General features: G+C 42.5%; 1 pseudogene across 1 annotated transcript; it reads right to left on the bottom strand.

Annotated features, from left to right (window-relative positions):
* Positions 1-738: 738 nt before the first annotated feature.
* LOC110303447 lies at positions 739-6,728 on the bottom strand (annotated as a pseudogene). Its single transcript, XR_002378925.1, has 3 exons — positions 5,799-6,728; positions 5,438-5,509; positions 739-763 (listed from the first exon to the last, which is right to left on the bottom strand). The product of XR_002378925.1 is annotated as an actin, cytoplasmic 2-like (transcript).
* Positions 6,729-7,810: the final 1,082 nt, after the last annotated feature.

Raw genomic sequence — 7,810 nt, 5'->3', positions numbered from 1 at the left:
GTTGCATCCCAAGACCCAAGGATGTGTGCTTTCCGCTACCCTGTGCTGCTGTGGCAGAGACAAGATGATCCCTGGAACTAGCTGCCGGTTAGTCTAGCCTAGTTGGTGAGCACCAGGTCACGAGAGGCTGTATCTAAAAGGAGGTGGATGTTGTCTCTGAGAATGGCAGCCGTGACTATCCTCTGGCTTCCACGTGTACACATACATTCCACTTAAACTGATGTTGTTCCTTTAAAAATGATCACACTTCAATCGGATAAGCAAAGAGGACGTAGACACTTTCATCTGAAACTGGATCGAATCTTACTTCTAAGCTCCCTTGTTTGATGGGAAAAGTGTAATTTGGGCATATCAGCAAATCCAATCCAATGCAATGATTTAAGAGTCTTTGCAGATAGCTCACAGCATGCGGGTGATTCTACGTTAGAGTCGCTGCTTCCTTGAGGCTCTTCCTTAGAATGGCGTCTGGGAACTTTCAGGATTTAGCAGTTCAGTGTCGTCCAGACACCCACTGCTGCAGCAAGTATTGAGCATAGCCTTAAGTCTGTTCTTTTGTGCATTAACTGCCTTTCAGCCCTGGCGTTCCTTCCTCTGCCCTTGATCAAGTTTTTTGGACCCCTAAAGTTTGACAATGTGTAGAGTCCTCCTGGTATACTCTTTAGCCTTAGGATAGTGATCCTCTTTCCACTGGCCATTTCTGTTTCCTGAATCTTTGGCAGGCAATGAGACAAGGAGGTATCAGGATTGGAAGGTGGATATCAAAATAGATTTTCATGAGCAGGAAACAAAAAACAAACAAACAAACAACAACAACAAAAACAAAACCAAGAGAGCAAATTGTCCAGGTGTGTAGGACATTATCCTAGGTTCCCTGCATTTGAACCGTCTGTAGACAACTCTCTCTTCATTGTTTAGATGTGAGGTATGACTGCTTTGACTGAGAACCCTTTTTAGAGCAAGCACAACCAAAAGACTTGGAGGTGAAGCTTCTTCACGTGTGACATGAACACTTGCCCTGGCGTGTGTGTCAGCCCAGGCTGGAGTCTGCCAGTCAATTCTTGAGACGACTTGACTCCTGCCAACGAGAGAGTGGCCTGCTTTTTCCTTGTAGAAAGACAAACGGTTCAGCGTGATGTAAGGTCCCTCGCATTGACTGTGCTTTGTATTGCAGTAAAAACTAATCTAGGAAATGCGGAAGGGGGGAGCTATGTTTTAACACCCACTTTCATTTTCTCACAAAGCATTTTATAAAATGTCGTATTGACCCTTCCCCCAACGCTGAAGAACTTTAAGCACGTTTCTTGCTTTTTACTCCTTCTTATATGATCATATTGGGCCATTTAACTTCATTCCTACATATCAAACAACTGTGATTGTAGTGCACACTTCTAAAGACTGCTCAGGGACTTTGATCCAAACAGAAAAGCCTTCATAGCATACAAAGGGTTGTGGGCTCCACTGAGTATAGTTTGAGGACAGTGTCTCATCTGAACCTCACCTTCTAATTATTCCCTTTCACATTTCTTTCTCTTTCACAGCTGCCATAGATCAGGAGGTCAAGGGCAACACGTGGCAGGGTTAAGATGTACTGGCCAGTCTTAAGAAGTCTGTCAGAGTAATTTGAATTGGGGCATAACTAGTCCTGTGACCTTAGGAAAAACACTTGCTCTCTCTGAGCCGTCACATTCTGCAAAGCACAAACAGTACGCCTATTTCTCATCTGAAAGCAAGCAGGTGATCCAGAGAGAACTTCGAAGTTGGATAAAAAACAAGAAGACAGCTGATGATACAAATAAGTAAACAAGACAGTAGCATAGACCCTGAGCAGGCAGAATTTAGTTCTTATAATATAGAATATTGTCCACCTTTGGGAAGACAGGAATTTATGACTGCTACAAGTAGTACCATTGATATAATTCCCACAAGAAAAATTGTTTATATTGAGAAAATTTGCTAGAGACTTCCATATACATATACACACACACATATATATACACATACATACACATATACACACATATATATACATATGTACATACATATATATACATATGTACACATATATGCATATGTAAAAGGGGGTTAAATGTACTTACCCTATAATAGGGGTACGCTGCTTCACCCAAACATTAGTGGTTATCAAATAGAAAGCCTAGTGCTAGGAATAAGTTTTCTCTTTTCTAGTTGTTTATCACTGGGCGTTCCATAAACTCTCCCAGATAATAACTTTACTCTCGGTGATCCTCTGGAACTTAATAGTAAAACCCTGTTGCTGAAGACACAGATACCACATACTTCAGTTACTGGACATGGGAAAACTGAAGCTGGGATTGACCTAGAAGCTCCGTCCCTATTGGCCAGTTTTCGTGGTGATAGACAGTGCTGTCTACTATACTGAGAAGAAAAAGCCATTAACAGCCTTGTCCAGCTATAAAACTTACGAGCTAGAAAAGAAATGGTCTGACAATATGCCCACTGGTGTAATAGTGGAACAGTTCTTATGGGATTAACCAACATTTTCTGGTTGCATTTAAAGCCCACTCCACAGGATGGAACCCATGTCTGGTGTCATTAATTTAGCCAGAAACCTGGGCTGGCTAGTCATAGGCCATAAAGAAGAACCTAATACTATTCTATTAAATGGAAATAGTAATAAACTAACCACTAAGATCTTATTTTTAGACCCATAGATCAATGCATCTCTCAAGCCTAAACAGATGCTGATACCTGGCCAGGATACAGAGGACAAAAGTGGTCAGCCTTAACTAGGTCATGCATATTACATTCTTTCCCCTAAAGCCTCCCTAAAGCGGGAGCAGAAAGGGATGGAGAGATGGCTCAGCTGTTAAGAGCACTGACTGCTCTTCCAGAGGTCCTGAGTTCAATTCCCAGCAACCACAACTTATTACAAATGACCCACAACCATCTGTAATAGGATCCAATGCCCTCTTCTAGTGTGTCTGAAGACAGCTACTGTGTGTATAGATAAATAAGATAAATAAGTAAATAAATAATTCTTTAAAAAGCGGGGGTGGGGGGAGGACAGAGAGTTTGTATTATCCAGGGGTACTGAGACCTGCAGCAAACAGCATTGCCCAGAATGGCAGCGTAGCTGAGTGCATGCGTTCACAGCAGCTGGGGCTGTGTATATGAGACTTGCAGAAGATCAAGGCAGCCAAAATCCCAGCACAGATAGGGAAGGAGCTCGAAAGGCCTCACCCCTATCTGATGAGATATTGGTAATGATGGATTTTGGAGAATGGAAAGGCATCCTCAGGGATGCTAGCTCCAAGAAGCTAACCATCCAGTAGATGGTCCCACACCCATGCTCATACAGTGAGCATCAAATGGTCTCAGTGGGTATTGAGAGAGAGAGAGAGAGAGAGAGAGAGAGAGAGAGAACATATTCAGTTGCGAGGGAAAGTGGTCATGAGGACAGAGAAGGAATTAGAGGGGAGAATTTGTTTTAAAATGTTATATACCTATATAAATATTAAATAAAATATAAAAATCAAGTCAAGGCAAATTTTATTCTCCTGTGCATCCAAAACAATGATCTTCTCTGACATTGTAATCAATTGCAGTTCTTCATTTTGTTGAAGGTTGAGATGCACTTCTAACTTCTGCTCTTTAATTAAAAAAAAATTCTGAAGAAATAAAGAAAATTTACAATTTAATGATTCTGCTTTTTCATAAGCATTCTTGGAGGAGTTGATTGTGTATTTCTCATGGCAAAATTTTGAGATGTAAATTTTGCCTTTTACTTGTGCATGTATGTGTATGTGTATATTCCTCTGTGCATGTTCTTGCAGAACAGATTTGGGGTCGAAGGATTTGTGGGTGGGTTGGTGTTCTTTTCCCTCCACTGGGAGTCCTGTCTGGCTATGGGACGTGGTCACTTCAGGGTTCATATCCCCCACTGCTAAGAGTTTCAGCAACAGTCACCCCTATAGCCACCCTAGGGCCTCCCCCATCCCAGGACTCTGTCACATCCTAGAGGTGTGCCCCCCATACCCACTGATTTCTGTTCTCTCTCCCCTGCTCTCCATACACCTGATTCCTGCCACCCTCCCTATTTCCTCTTCCACTAGGTTCCTTTTCTCTCTCCCTGCCTCCAGCTCCAATATTTATTTTATTTCCCCTTTGGAGAACAATTCAAGCATCTTCCTGAATTTATTTAATGGATCTCTTAAAAGAAACTTAAATTTAATTTCCATGACATCCTGTGGTCAGAGTTTTAGGAAAAAGACACAGAGGAAAACAGTGAAAAGAAGTGGGGGACCATGATGTCAGCAGACAAGACAACGTGAGAGTTCAGGAAGATGAACAGGCGCTTGTCAAAGGTACAAATTCAGTACAGTGGTGAGTAGGGTCTGAGGTTCTGATATACAACATGGAGACCATGGCTGGAAATAATTGTTGTTTACTTGAAATCCGCAAAGAAAATAGATCTTAAATATTTTTGACATGCACACACAATGATAATTATGAGATGCTAATTAATTTGTTTATGGTAATCATCACATGGTGAATACACATATTAAATCATCACGGTTAATATCTTTTTATAGTTTTTATTTATCTTATTTATACAATGAAACTAGAGACGAGAGAAAGGGAACAAGAGAGGTCTTTCCTGATTTACCTATGGTGGATGAAGACCGCTTATTTTATTTCTTTCTCATGTCTTCTCTTTTTCTTTTTCTTTTTCTTTTTCTTTTTCTTTTTCTTTTTCTTTTCCTTTTCCTTTTCCTTTTCCTTTTCCTTTTCCTTTTCCTTTTCCTTTTTCTTTTTTCTTTTTTCTTTTTTCTTTTTCAGTTACTGCAGCACTTCTATTTCTCTTTACACAGGGACGTGTTGCTGGGGCCTAATGTTCTCAGTGAACAGTAGAAAACCAAAATTTGTCATTTCTTAAAGACAAAAAACCTTACATAAATTAAAAGGATGGATACATTTACAGGTGTGGATGCAAATGTTCCCAACTCAAGGCGAGTAACAGCCCATGGAGGTCAGGAGGGAAAAAAACAGAACGGAAACTGGGTCCTAAGGCCCGGACCTTCCCACCCAGTTGGACTGGCAAGAAGGAGTGGTAGCTGGTTCAGGAACGCTTGCCAGCCTCGGGAAATCCTGGAAGTCTGCTGTCGGTTAATACCCTGCACAGATCACTCTGTGTTGCTCACAGAGATCAACCAGTTTGGGGCTTTCTCTTCCACAGGGAGCTCTCCCCAGCCACCAAGTGATCGAGCCACATGAATTAAGGACTAAATCAAGATATGCACAGGGTATTAAACATATACCAAGGGAGCAGTTAACTTGAATACAAGGTCAAATATCAGCAACAAGTTCTACGATCCCATCCTAATATCAGATATAAGCTTCAAGGACAAATTTACTTTCAAAGGCTTATTCCAGTTTCATGAGGCTAGCATGAGGTGAGGCCAGAATGGAGCCACCAATATAGACTGAGTACTTGCACTCAGGGGGAGCAATGATCTTAATTTTTTTATTATTTTTTAAATTTTTTTATTTATTATTTTCTCTATATACATTTCAAATGCTATTCCGAAAGTTCCCTATATCCCCCCCCCCTGCTCCCCTACCCACACACTCTGACTTCTTGGCCCTGGCGTTCCCCTGTACTGGGGCATATAAAGTTTGCTAGACCAAGGGGCCTCTCTTCCCAATGATGGCCGACTAGGCCATCTTCTGCTACATATGCAGCTAGAGACATGAGTTCTGGGGGTACTGGTTAGTTCATATTGTTGTTCCACCTATAGGGCTGCAGACCCCTTTAGCTCCTTGGTGCTAGGGCTGTGATCTTCTGCATCCTGTCAGCAATGCCTGGGGACATGGTGGTACCACCAGACAGCACTGTATTGGCATACTGTGGATGTCCACATCACACTTCATGATGGAGTTAAAGGTGGTCTCACAGATGCCACAGGACTCCATGTCCAGGAAGGAAGGCTGGAAGAGTGCCTCTGAACACTGGAAACGCTCATTGCTGATGGCGATCACCTGCCCATCGGGCAGCTCATAACTCTTCTGCAAGGAGGAAGATGATGCAGCCGTAGCCATTTCTTGCTCAAAATCCAGGTCAACACAACACAGCTTCTCCTTTATGTCATGAACAATTTCCCTCTCAGCAGTGGTGGTAAAGCTGTAGCCCCGTTCAGTCAGGATCTTCATGAGGTAGTCTGTCAGGTCCAGGCCAGCCAGGTTCAGACACAAGATGCCCTCATAGATGGGCAATGTGTGTGACCCCCACCACCAGAGTCCATAGCAATGCCAGTGGTGCACCCAGATGCATACAAGGACAGCACCGCCTTCTGAATGGCCACGTACATGGCTGGGGTATTGAAGGTTTCAAACATTATCTGCGTCATCTTCTCTCTGTTAGCTTTGGGGCTCAGGGGGGCCTCGGCCAGAAGCACCAGGTGCTCTTAAGGGGCCACACGAAGCTCATTGTAGAAGGTGTGGTGCCAGTTCTTCTCCATGTCATCCCAGTTGGTGACAATGCCATGCTTGATAGGGTACTTCAGGGTCAGGATGCCCCTCTTGCTCTGGGCCTCATCATCCATGTAGAAGTCTCTCTGGCCCATGCCCACCATGACGCCCTGATGTCGGGGGTGCTCTATGAAGTAAGGGAACACGGCCCTGGGGGCGGCGTCGCCAGCAAAGCCAGCTTTGTACATGTCAGTGAGGAGTGCAGCGATTTCTTCTTCCATTGCGATCAGCGAAGGACAAGGCGATAGAGCCGCGGAAAGAAGAGCATTGTAAGCCCTCGGCGGAGTGTGAGGTCTTCTCTTTATCTTGATTACCCCCTATTTGGATTTAAGCCAAATCCACCTATATTAAAATATCAAGTTGAAAGGGATGGCCCAAAGATTTTTCATGAATACAGATTAAGAGGCACTATCATTCCTTTGTCTGTGTCAACTTAACAAAACTCTAATTAGTCTTCTTATAATGTTTTAGTGACCCTGGACTTAAAAGGTTGTCATCCATTCTACAACAGAGTATTGGTGATATTTGAAGAGCATAACTCTGAAACTTGACATTAAATATGAGAAGTATTGAGGCCAAACACAAAGGAACAGGTCAGTCATCCTTATTAAAGAAAATGTGTTATTAAAGTGGATTTTACCTGTTTTGCCTTGTTTCTGCTTTTGTGGCATACATACTCCATTAACCTCACTAGTTCCCCACCTGTTTCTCTGAGGACCTCTTCATCCTATTCTATAATGTTTTTGTAAACTTATATTTCATATACATACATTTATACATATACATACATTCACATGTATATTTAAATCCTACATATTCCAAATTCTATTAATCCCCAAATTAGACTACATACATGAGATACATGACAGGACACAGGTGATATCTATGTTTGAGTCTGGCTTGTTTCACTTAGCATAATGATCTCTGGTCCCATGCATTTCCCTGTGGGTGCCGTTTCATTCTTTGCAGCTGAGTAAGATTGCTGGTGTACAAGTGCCATGTTTTCTGTGTCTACTCATCCATCCGACATAAGAAAGGGATCAATAAGGGAAGCTTATGCATTCTGGGACATATGAAGTGACAGGAATGACAGAGAAAAGGGAGAAAGTAGTGAGCTAAAATTGCAAACTGCTGTGAGGGACACAGTGAGAGACTTCTAGACTCTCCTAAAACCAGTGGCATTGTCTCCAAGTTTAGCACATCCCAAAGGACAACATGGAAAGTAAATTACAACACACTGTATCAGTTTCTTGACCTTTGCTGTGACAGAACACCATGGTGGAAAGCAACTTACGGGACAAAT

This window comes from Mus caroli, chromosome 10 (assembly GCF_900094665.2).
Source record: "Mus caroli chromosome 10, CAROLI_EIJ_v1.1, whole genome shotgun sequence".
Taxonomy (NCBI): Eukaryota; Metazoa; Chordata; class Mammalia; order Rodentia; family Muridae; genus Mus; species Mus caroli.
The sequence above is the reverse complement of the archived record's forward strand: the minus strand, read 5'-3'. Positions and strand labels throughout refer to the sequence as shown.